Source organism: Cebus imitator, unplaced genomic scaffold (assembly GCF_001604975.1).
Source record: "Cebus imitator isolate Cc_AM_T3 unplaced genomic scaffold, Cebus_imitator-1.0 Scaffold87, whole genome shotgun sequence".
Lineage (NCBI taxonomy): Eukaryota > Metazoa > Chordata > Mammalia > Primates > Cebidae > Cebus > Cebus imitator.
Window position 1 is genome coordinate 6,173,783 of NW_016107402.1, and position 8,234 is coordinate 6,182,016.

General features: G+C 44.4%; 1 protein-coding gene across 3 annotated transcripts in view; it reads left to right on the plus strand.

Moving 5' to 3' along the window:
* Window positions 1–8,234, plus strand: part of PHACTR4 (phosphatase and actin regulator 4) — a 125,715-nt gene that overhangs the window by 1,140 nt on the left and 116,341 nt on the right. The gene's annotated exons all lie outside the window — the stretch shown is intronic.

Sequence of the window (8,234 nt, forward strand, 5' to 3'; positions counted from 1 at the left end):
CACCAGGTGCCAGGCTGGAGTGCAGTGGCACAATCTCGGCTCACTGCAACCTCCACCTCCCAGGTTCAAGCAGTTCTCCTGCCTCAGCCTCCCGAGTAGCTGGGACTACAGGCGCACGCCACCATGCCCAGCTAATTTTTGTATTTTTAGTAGAGACGGAGTTTCACCATGTTGGCCAGGATGGTCTTGATGTCTTGACCTCGTGATCCACCCGCCTTGGCTTCTCAAAGTGCTGGGATTACAGGCTTGAGCCACCGCGCCTGGCCCTCTATTTCTTTTTAAAACAAAAAGTGGAAGGAAAAAGTCCTTCAATGGAAGGATTTGCTTTATAGAGGAACCAGAAACCCACTGACTTGTAGAAGGCACTTACTTTTTCGCAAAATTAAAGGAATGAATTTTGGGCGTGGTGGCGCGCGCCTCTAACCCCAACTACTCTGGAGGCTGAGGCAGGAGAATCGCTTGAGACTAGAATTTCGCGACCAGCCTGGGCAACACAGCGAGACGCTGTCTTAAAAAAAAAAAGAAGGAATGAATCCAGGGGATGAGATGTGGTAGATTCTTACTGCAAACCGCGGAATTGCGTGGATTGTGGATTTGATCACATTTGGCTAGATAGTGGTAACTTTGTGTATGTCCTCCTGTTGGAAGACTGCATTGATATAATCAGCTTAGGGTAAAGTTTGTTTGCTTGTTTCATTTAAGAGACAGAGTCTTGCTTGGTCGCTGAAGCTTGAGTACAGTGGAGAGCTCCTAGCTCACTGCAGGCTCGAACTTCTTGTCTTAAACCATCCTCCTGCCCTAGGCTCTCAGGTGCCTGGGATTTAGAGCCCTAAGCCACTATGCCCGACTATCTAATTTAATTAATTGATTCATTAATTAATTTATTTTGAGACTAAGTCTCCCTCTTGCCCAGGCTGGAGTGAAATGGTACAGTATTGGCTCACTGCAACTTCTACCTCCCAGGTTGAAGCAATTCTCCTGCCTGAGTAGATGGGATTACAGGTGCGTGCCACCACACCCAGCTTATTTTTGTATCTTTAGTAGAGAAGAGGTTTCACCATGTTGGCCAGGCTGGTCTTGAACTCCTAACCTCAGGTGATCCACCCACCTCAGTCTCCCAAAATGCTGAGATTACAGGTGTGAGCCAGCGCACCTGGCCAATTTTTATGTATTTATTTTTGTTTATTTTATTTTTTAAGATGGAGTTTCACCCTTGTTGCCCATTCTGGAGTGCAGTGGCATGATATCGGCTCACTGCAACCTCCACCTCCTGGTTGAATCCATTTTCCTGCCTCAGTCTTCCAAGTAGCTGGGACCACAGGTATGTGCCACCACACCTGGCTAATTTTGTATTTTTAGTAGAGACAGGGTTTCACCATTTTGCCCAGGCTGGTCTCGAACTCCTGACCTCAGGTGATCTGCCCGCTTTGGCCTCCCGAAGTGCTAGGATTACAGGCATGAACCATGTTCCTATGTGCCTGGCCTGCATTTATTTTTTGAAATAGGGTCTTGCTGGGTTCCCCAGTCTGGAGTGCAGTGAGGTGAGCACTGCTCACCGAAGCCTGGACCACCTTCTGGGCTCAAGCCACAGCCTCCAGAGTGCTGGGACTACAGACACAGGCCACCAGCCCAACTAATTAAAAGAAATTTTTTTTTAATTTCCTAGTGATTGGGGTCCTACTGTGTTGCCCAGGCTTGGACTCCTAGGCTCAAGTGATACTCCTGTCTTGGCCTCCTAAAGTGCTGGTATTAAACTTTAAGACAGAGAATTCTATTTTTGTTTTTTACATGTTAGAAGAAATAAAGTTTCAGAAAAGGAAAAAGAATTCTATTTTTGTTTTTTGAGTTGGAGTCTTGCTCAGGCTGGACTGCAGTGGTGTGATCTTGGCTCACTGCAACCTCTGCCTCTTGGTTTCAAGCGATTCCCCTACCTCAGCCTCCTGAGTAGCTGTGGTTACAGGCATGCACTACCATGCCTGGCCAATTTTTTTTTTTTTCTAGAGATGATGTTTCACTGTGTTGGCCAGGCTGGTCTCAAACTCCTGACCTCAAGTGATCCGCCTGCCTCTGTCTCCCGTCTCCCAAAGTGCTGGGATTACAGGCGTGAACCACTGTGTCCGGCCAATAAAGAATTCTAAAGAAGGTCATTGCAAATAACCCTTTTGAAAAATAGATTAATTGGTGTTTCAAGTCTCTGGGATGAGGACAGCCAGGACTCCTTTAGGTGAATCAGGGAAGGTTATTGAAATTAGATAGGTTAATTCCTTCCCTAGCCAAGTAGGCAAATAAAGTCCCTTCACACTTTATTACTTTGTTTGAGATCTCATTATAGAAATGACTTACTCTTGAGAATCCTAGATTGTATTAGTTTATTGTATAGGAATGGTAGATCCTTAATGCAGTTGTTCTTCAACTTTTAATCCAGCAGTGAGTGAGGGTCTTTTGTGTTTTCCTGGCTATGGTTTGAAGAAGCATCCACAGAATTGCTCTAGTTTTAATAATAAACTAAGAAATAGCAGTTGCTATTGACTGTTACTTAATTGTTCAAACATGACAATTTTCTCAATATTATTTATTTTTATGATTATGATTATTACTGTTGTTTGAGACAAGGTCTTGTTCTGTCCCCTGGGCTAGAGTACAGTGCTATGATTGTGGCTCACTGTAGCCTCAACCTCCCAGACTCAAGTTATCCTCCCATTTCAGCTTTCTGAGTAGCTGGGACTACAGATGCACGCTACCACAGCTGGCTAATTTTTTTTTTTTTCTAGACAGAGTCTTGCTCTGTCACCCAGGCTGGAGTACAGTGGCACAATCTCTGCTCTCTGCATCCTCTGCCTCCCGGGCTCAAGTGATTCTCCTGCCTCAGCCTCCCAAGTAGCTGGGATTATTACAGGTGTGAGCCAACACGCCTGGCCACACCTGGCTAATTTTTTAAATTATTTTGTGGACACAAGGTCTCCCTGTGTTGCCCAGGCCGGTTTTGAAATCCTGGACTCAAGCAGTCCTCCTGCGTCAGCCTCCCAGAGTGCTGGGATTATAGGCGTGAGCCACTATGTCTGGCATATATATATTGTTGGTTTGTTTGTTTTAAACATAATTTTTTTTTTTGAGACAGAGTTTCGCTTTTTGTCCAGGCTGGAGTGCCATGGCACGATCTTGACTCACTGTAACCTTTGCCTCCCAGGTTTAAGTGATCCTCCTGCCTCAGCCTCCCAAGTAGCTGGGATTACAGGTGCACGCCACCACATCTGGCTAATTTTGTATTTTTAGTAGACACGGGGTTTCACCATGTTGGCCAGGCTGGTCTTGAACTCCTGACCTCAGATGATCCGCCCACCTTGGCCTCCCAAAGTGCTGGGATTATGAGCCATTGCACCTAGACCATAGTTTCATTTTATAATTTTTATAGAGAGAGGTCTCAGCATGTTGCCCATGTTGGTCTCAAATTCCTGGGCTCAGGCAATCCTCTCACCTCAGCCTCCCAAAGTGCTGGGATTACAGGCATGAGCCGCCATGCCTGGCCTCCCACTATAATTTTTTAAACAAGTTATTACACATTGTGTCATTTAATCCTCACTACAGTTCTGTGAAATGGTTACTGAAACAAACCAACAATATATATATGCCAGTTACTCTCATTTTACAGCTGATAAAGTCTAGCCTCTAAAATGTTAAATGACTTCCTAGGGTTATAGTTAACCCAGATAGGAAATAGCGGAATAAACTATACTTCAGGTCTAGTCCTCTTTACCTCACACTTACTGCAGCTACTCATCCTACCACCACCAGCAGCTATAATTTGCTGAAATCTAAATATTGGAGAAAGTGGAAAATAGTTTCCAATTAAGGCAAATTGATTTACAAGGAACTGGAATTTGTGGAACCAGAACAATGAATCTTTCCCATAAATTATATTGAACATTGGTCCCATTACTTTGTCTTCTGATATGGTGTGATTACCTTGTGCCTAGGCAGAATGGCAATTTCATCCAAAGCTCAAAGGGTGGTGAGTTACTCAGTTTTGGTTTCCACTAATCTTTGCTATAAGGTTTATTAAATATGTTGGAGAACATAAATACAATAGCTGTTGCTGCTGAAACTAACATTGAAGACAACTGAAGTTAAGATACCATACTTTTTAAGTTAGAGCATCAGGACTCTAGAGAACCCTTTCTCTAGTTTCTGCTTTTAATAAAAACTTTTAATCAGTTTCAAACCTACAGTTAAGTCTTGGATTTATGTCAGTACATGCCATGAATGTGACATCAGAAACAGAAACCTACTTCACCTCCTTTACTTATTAGGTAAAATGTGTAACATGCCAATGGAATTGAGTCAATACAATTATGTAGTCTAATCTTTCTAACTGGTAGAAGCCTGTTTGAAATCTCTCTTTTACTATTCCATTATAATGGGAAAGAGCTTTTTTTCCTTGTACTTTTGCTGTTGGTTTACTTCATTTCCAAATCCATCTGTTCGTTCCTTCAACAAATACTGAAAGGCTGTTATATTCTAGGTACTGTTGTAGACACTGAGGACAAAGTAGTGAAAAGCATTTTCCCTCTTGTGGTTTACCTACTGATTAGGGTTGGCTGGGAAGAGAAAGGAGTCTAACAGTAAATAAGCACTAAATGAATAAAATCCCCTCATATTAACTGCCATCTTGAGCAACTCAACCTATTTGAGCTTTAGTTTTCTCATCTTTCGCATGGATATAATTGATTCCTGCTCTTCCTAACTTGTGGATTGTTTCCAAGAGGGAATAGGATAAGTATTTGGATGCATTATATGCTTCAAATTCCTGTAGTAAGTTATGTTTACTACTATTAGAAGAGGCCTGACCAGCACTTTGGAAGGCCAAGGTGGGCAGATTACTTGAGGCCAGGAGTTCAAGACATGGTGAAACCCCATCTCTACTAAAAATACAAACAATTAGCTGGGAGTGGTGGCCAGTGCCTATAGTCCTAGGTACTTGGGAGGCAGATGCATGAGAATTGCTTGGACCCATGAGGCTGAGGTTGTAGTGAGCAGAGATTGTGCCACTATACTCCAGCCTGGATGACAGAGCAAGACTCTATCTCAAAAAAGACAAGAAAAGAAAAGAAGACAAGGAGCATTGGAAGAAGGTTATTTATAAGGAAAGAGGAGAGAGGCTGGGCACAGTGGTTCATGCCTATAATCCCAGTGCTTCAGGAGGCCAAGACAGGAGGCTCACTTTATGCCAGGAGTTGCAGACCAGCCTGGGCAACATAGCAAGATTTTGTCTCTACCAAAAAAAAATTTTTTTTAATCAGCCAGGCATGGTGGGGGACACCTGTAGTCCCAGTTACTCAGGAGGCTGAGATAGGAGGATCACTTGAGCCCTGAGGTTTGAGGCTGCACTGTGTTACAGCTTGGGTGACAGAGCTGGAGACCCTGTTTCAAAAAATAAGTAAATAAGTAAAATCAAATAGGAAAGACAGAAGTGAATGGGTGGATTCTTTAGTCTGAGGGAGGTCTAACGTCCTGTTGTAAAACTTTCACAGACTTTAGTCATGTCTTCACAGGGGTACCATAACCAAATTGTGTAGGCCTTTTTCTTTTCTTTTTTTCGTGCCTGTGGTCCCAGCTATTCGGAGGCTGAGGCAAGAGAATCACTTGAACCCTGGAGGTAGAGATTGCAGTGAGCCAAGATTGTGCCACTGTACTCCAGCCTGGATGACAGAGTGAGACCTTCTCTCAAAAAAAAAAAAAAAAATTAAGACAGAGTCTCGCTGTGTCACCCAGGCCAGAGTGCAGTGGCATGATCAGGGCTTACTGCAGCCTTGACTTCCCAGGTTCAAGCAATCCTCCCACCTCAGCCCCCTGAGTAGCTGGGACTACAGGCGTGTACCACCATGCCTGGCTAATTTTTTTTTTTATTATTTAGTAGAGATAAGGTCTCATTATGTTGCCTACGCTGGTCTCAAACTACTGAGCTCAGGTGATCCTCCCACCTTGGCATCCCAAAGTGCTGGGATTATAGGCATGAGCAACTGCACTAGGCCTGTGTAAACCTTTTTCTTTTTTCTTTCTTTTTTTTTTTTTGAGATGGAGTTTCACTCTTGTCACCTGGGCCAGAGTGCAGTGGCATGATCTCAGCTCACTGCAGCCTCCGCCTCCTGGGTTCAAGCAATTCTCCAGCCTCTGTCTGCTGAGTAGCTGAGATTACAGGCGTCCGCCACCGTGCCCAGCTAATTTTTGTATTTTTAGTAGAGACAGAGTTTTGCCATGTTGGCCAGGATAGTCCTGAATGGCTGACCTCAGTGATCTGCCCACCTTGGCCTCCCAGAGTGCTAGGATTATAGGCGTGAGCCACCATGCCCAACCTTTTTTATTTATTTATTTATTTTTGAGATGGAGTCTCACTCTGTTGCCCAGGCTATAGTGCAATGTCGGGATCTTGGCTTACTGCAACCTCCACCTCCCAGGTTCAAGTGATTCTCCTGCCTCAGCCTGCCGAGTAGCTGAGATTACAGGTACGCACCACCACACCCGGCTAATTTTTATATTTTAGTAGAGGTGGGGTTTCGCCATGTTGGCCACGCTGGTCTCGAACTCCTGACCTCATGATGCGCCCACCTTGGCCTTCCAAAGTGCTGTGATTACAGGCGTGAGCCATCTTGCTCTGTCACCCAGGCTGGAGTGCAGTGGCCTGATCTTGGCACACCGCAACCTTCGCCTCCCAAGTTCAAGCAATTCTTCTGCCTCAGCCTCCCTAGTAGCTGGGACTACAGATGTGCACCACCATGCCCAACTAACTTTTTTGTATTTTTAGTATTTCACTATGTTGACCAGGCTGGTCTCAAACTCCTGACATCATGATCTGCCTGTCTCGGCCTCCCAAAGTGTTGGGATTACAGGCATGAGCCACCACACCCAGCTATGTACGCCTTTTTCATAGCATTTACCAAATAAGACTATTATTTGTTTTATGTTGTCACAGTTAGCTATCTTTTTTTTTTTTTTTTTTTTTTTTTTTTTTTTTTTTTTTTTTTTTTTTTTTAAACCGGGTTTCGCTCTTGTTACCCAGGCTGGAGTGCAATGGCGCGATCTCGGCTCACCGCAACCTCCGCCTCCTGGGTTCAGGCAATTCTCCTGCCTCAGCCTCTTGAGTCGCTGGGATTACAAGCACACGCCACCATGCCCAGCTAATTTTTTGTATTTTTAGTAGAGACGGGGTTTCACCTTGTTGACCAGGATGGTCTCGATCTCTTGACCTCGTGATCCACCCGCCTTGGCCTCCCACAGTGCTGGGATTACAGACTTGAGCCACCGCGCCCGGCCCTCTTTTTTCCTTTTTTAAGAGACAAGGTCTTGCTATATTGCCCAGGCTAAATGTGAACTCCTGGGTTAAAGCGATCCCACCTCAGCCCTCTGAGTAGCTGGAACTGCAGGGGTACCACAGTGCTGGCTCACAGTTAGTTGTCTTAATGGTAGGTATATGGTCTTAGTCTATATTCTTGCTGCTTAGTGCATAGCTCCAGGCATTTCATTGGAACTTTATAAATGCTTGCCATATGAGTGAAGGAATAACAAGTGGGCAGGTGCAGTTTTGGAGAATACCAGAACCAAAGTCGTTCTCTTTCAAACAGATATTTTTGTTTTGCATCCGGTTGCATTCTAGCATCTGGTTTATGTTGTGGTGATACAAGGATGTGCAGGTGTATAGCCTCTGCCTCCAAAAGCTTACTGTGTTAATCCACAGCGTGACTGTGGATTAACACATGGTGACTGAAAGATTTTGTTTTGGTAATCAGTGATGGAAGGCATTACAGAGGATGTGATTTTGGAGTTTGGTGTTGAGTCATGAACAGAAATTCAGGTAGTCCAGTTACTATCAAGGTTACTCCAGGTAGAGGGAATAACCTTACCTGGTACAAAAATATAAGGTGGCGTGTGTCTAGGGAAGAATGAATAGTCTGGTATGGCTAAGAGTATATTGCAGTTGGTCTTTAACATTTTTTTATTCATACAGCACCCTCTAGAAAATTTGAAAAAGAAGTCCGGGCGCGGTGGCTCACGCCTGTAATCCCAGCACTTTGGGAGGCCGAGGCAGGTGGATCACGAGGTCAGGAGATCAAGACCATCCTGGTCAACATGGTGAAACCCTGTCTCTACTAAAAAAAAATAAATAAATAAATAAAATTAGCTGGGCATGGTGGCGCATGCCTGTAATCCCAGCTACTCAGGAGGCTGAGGCAGGAGAATTG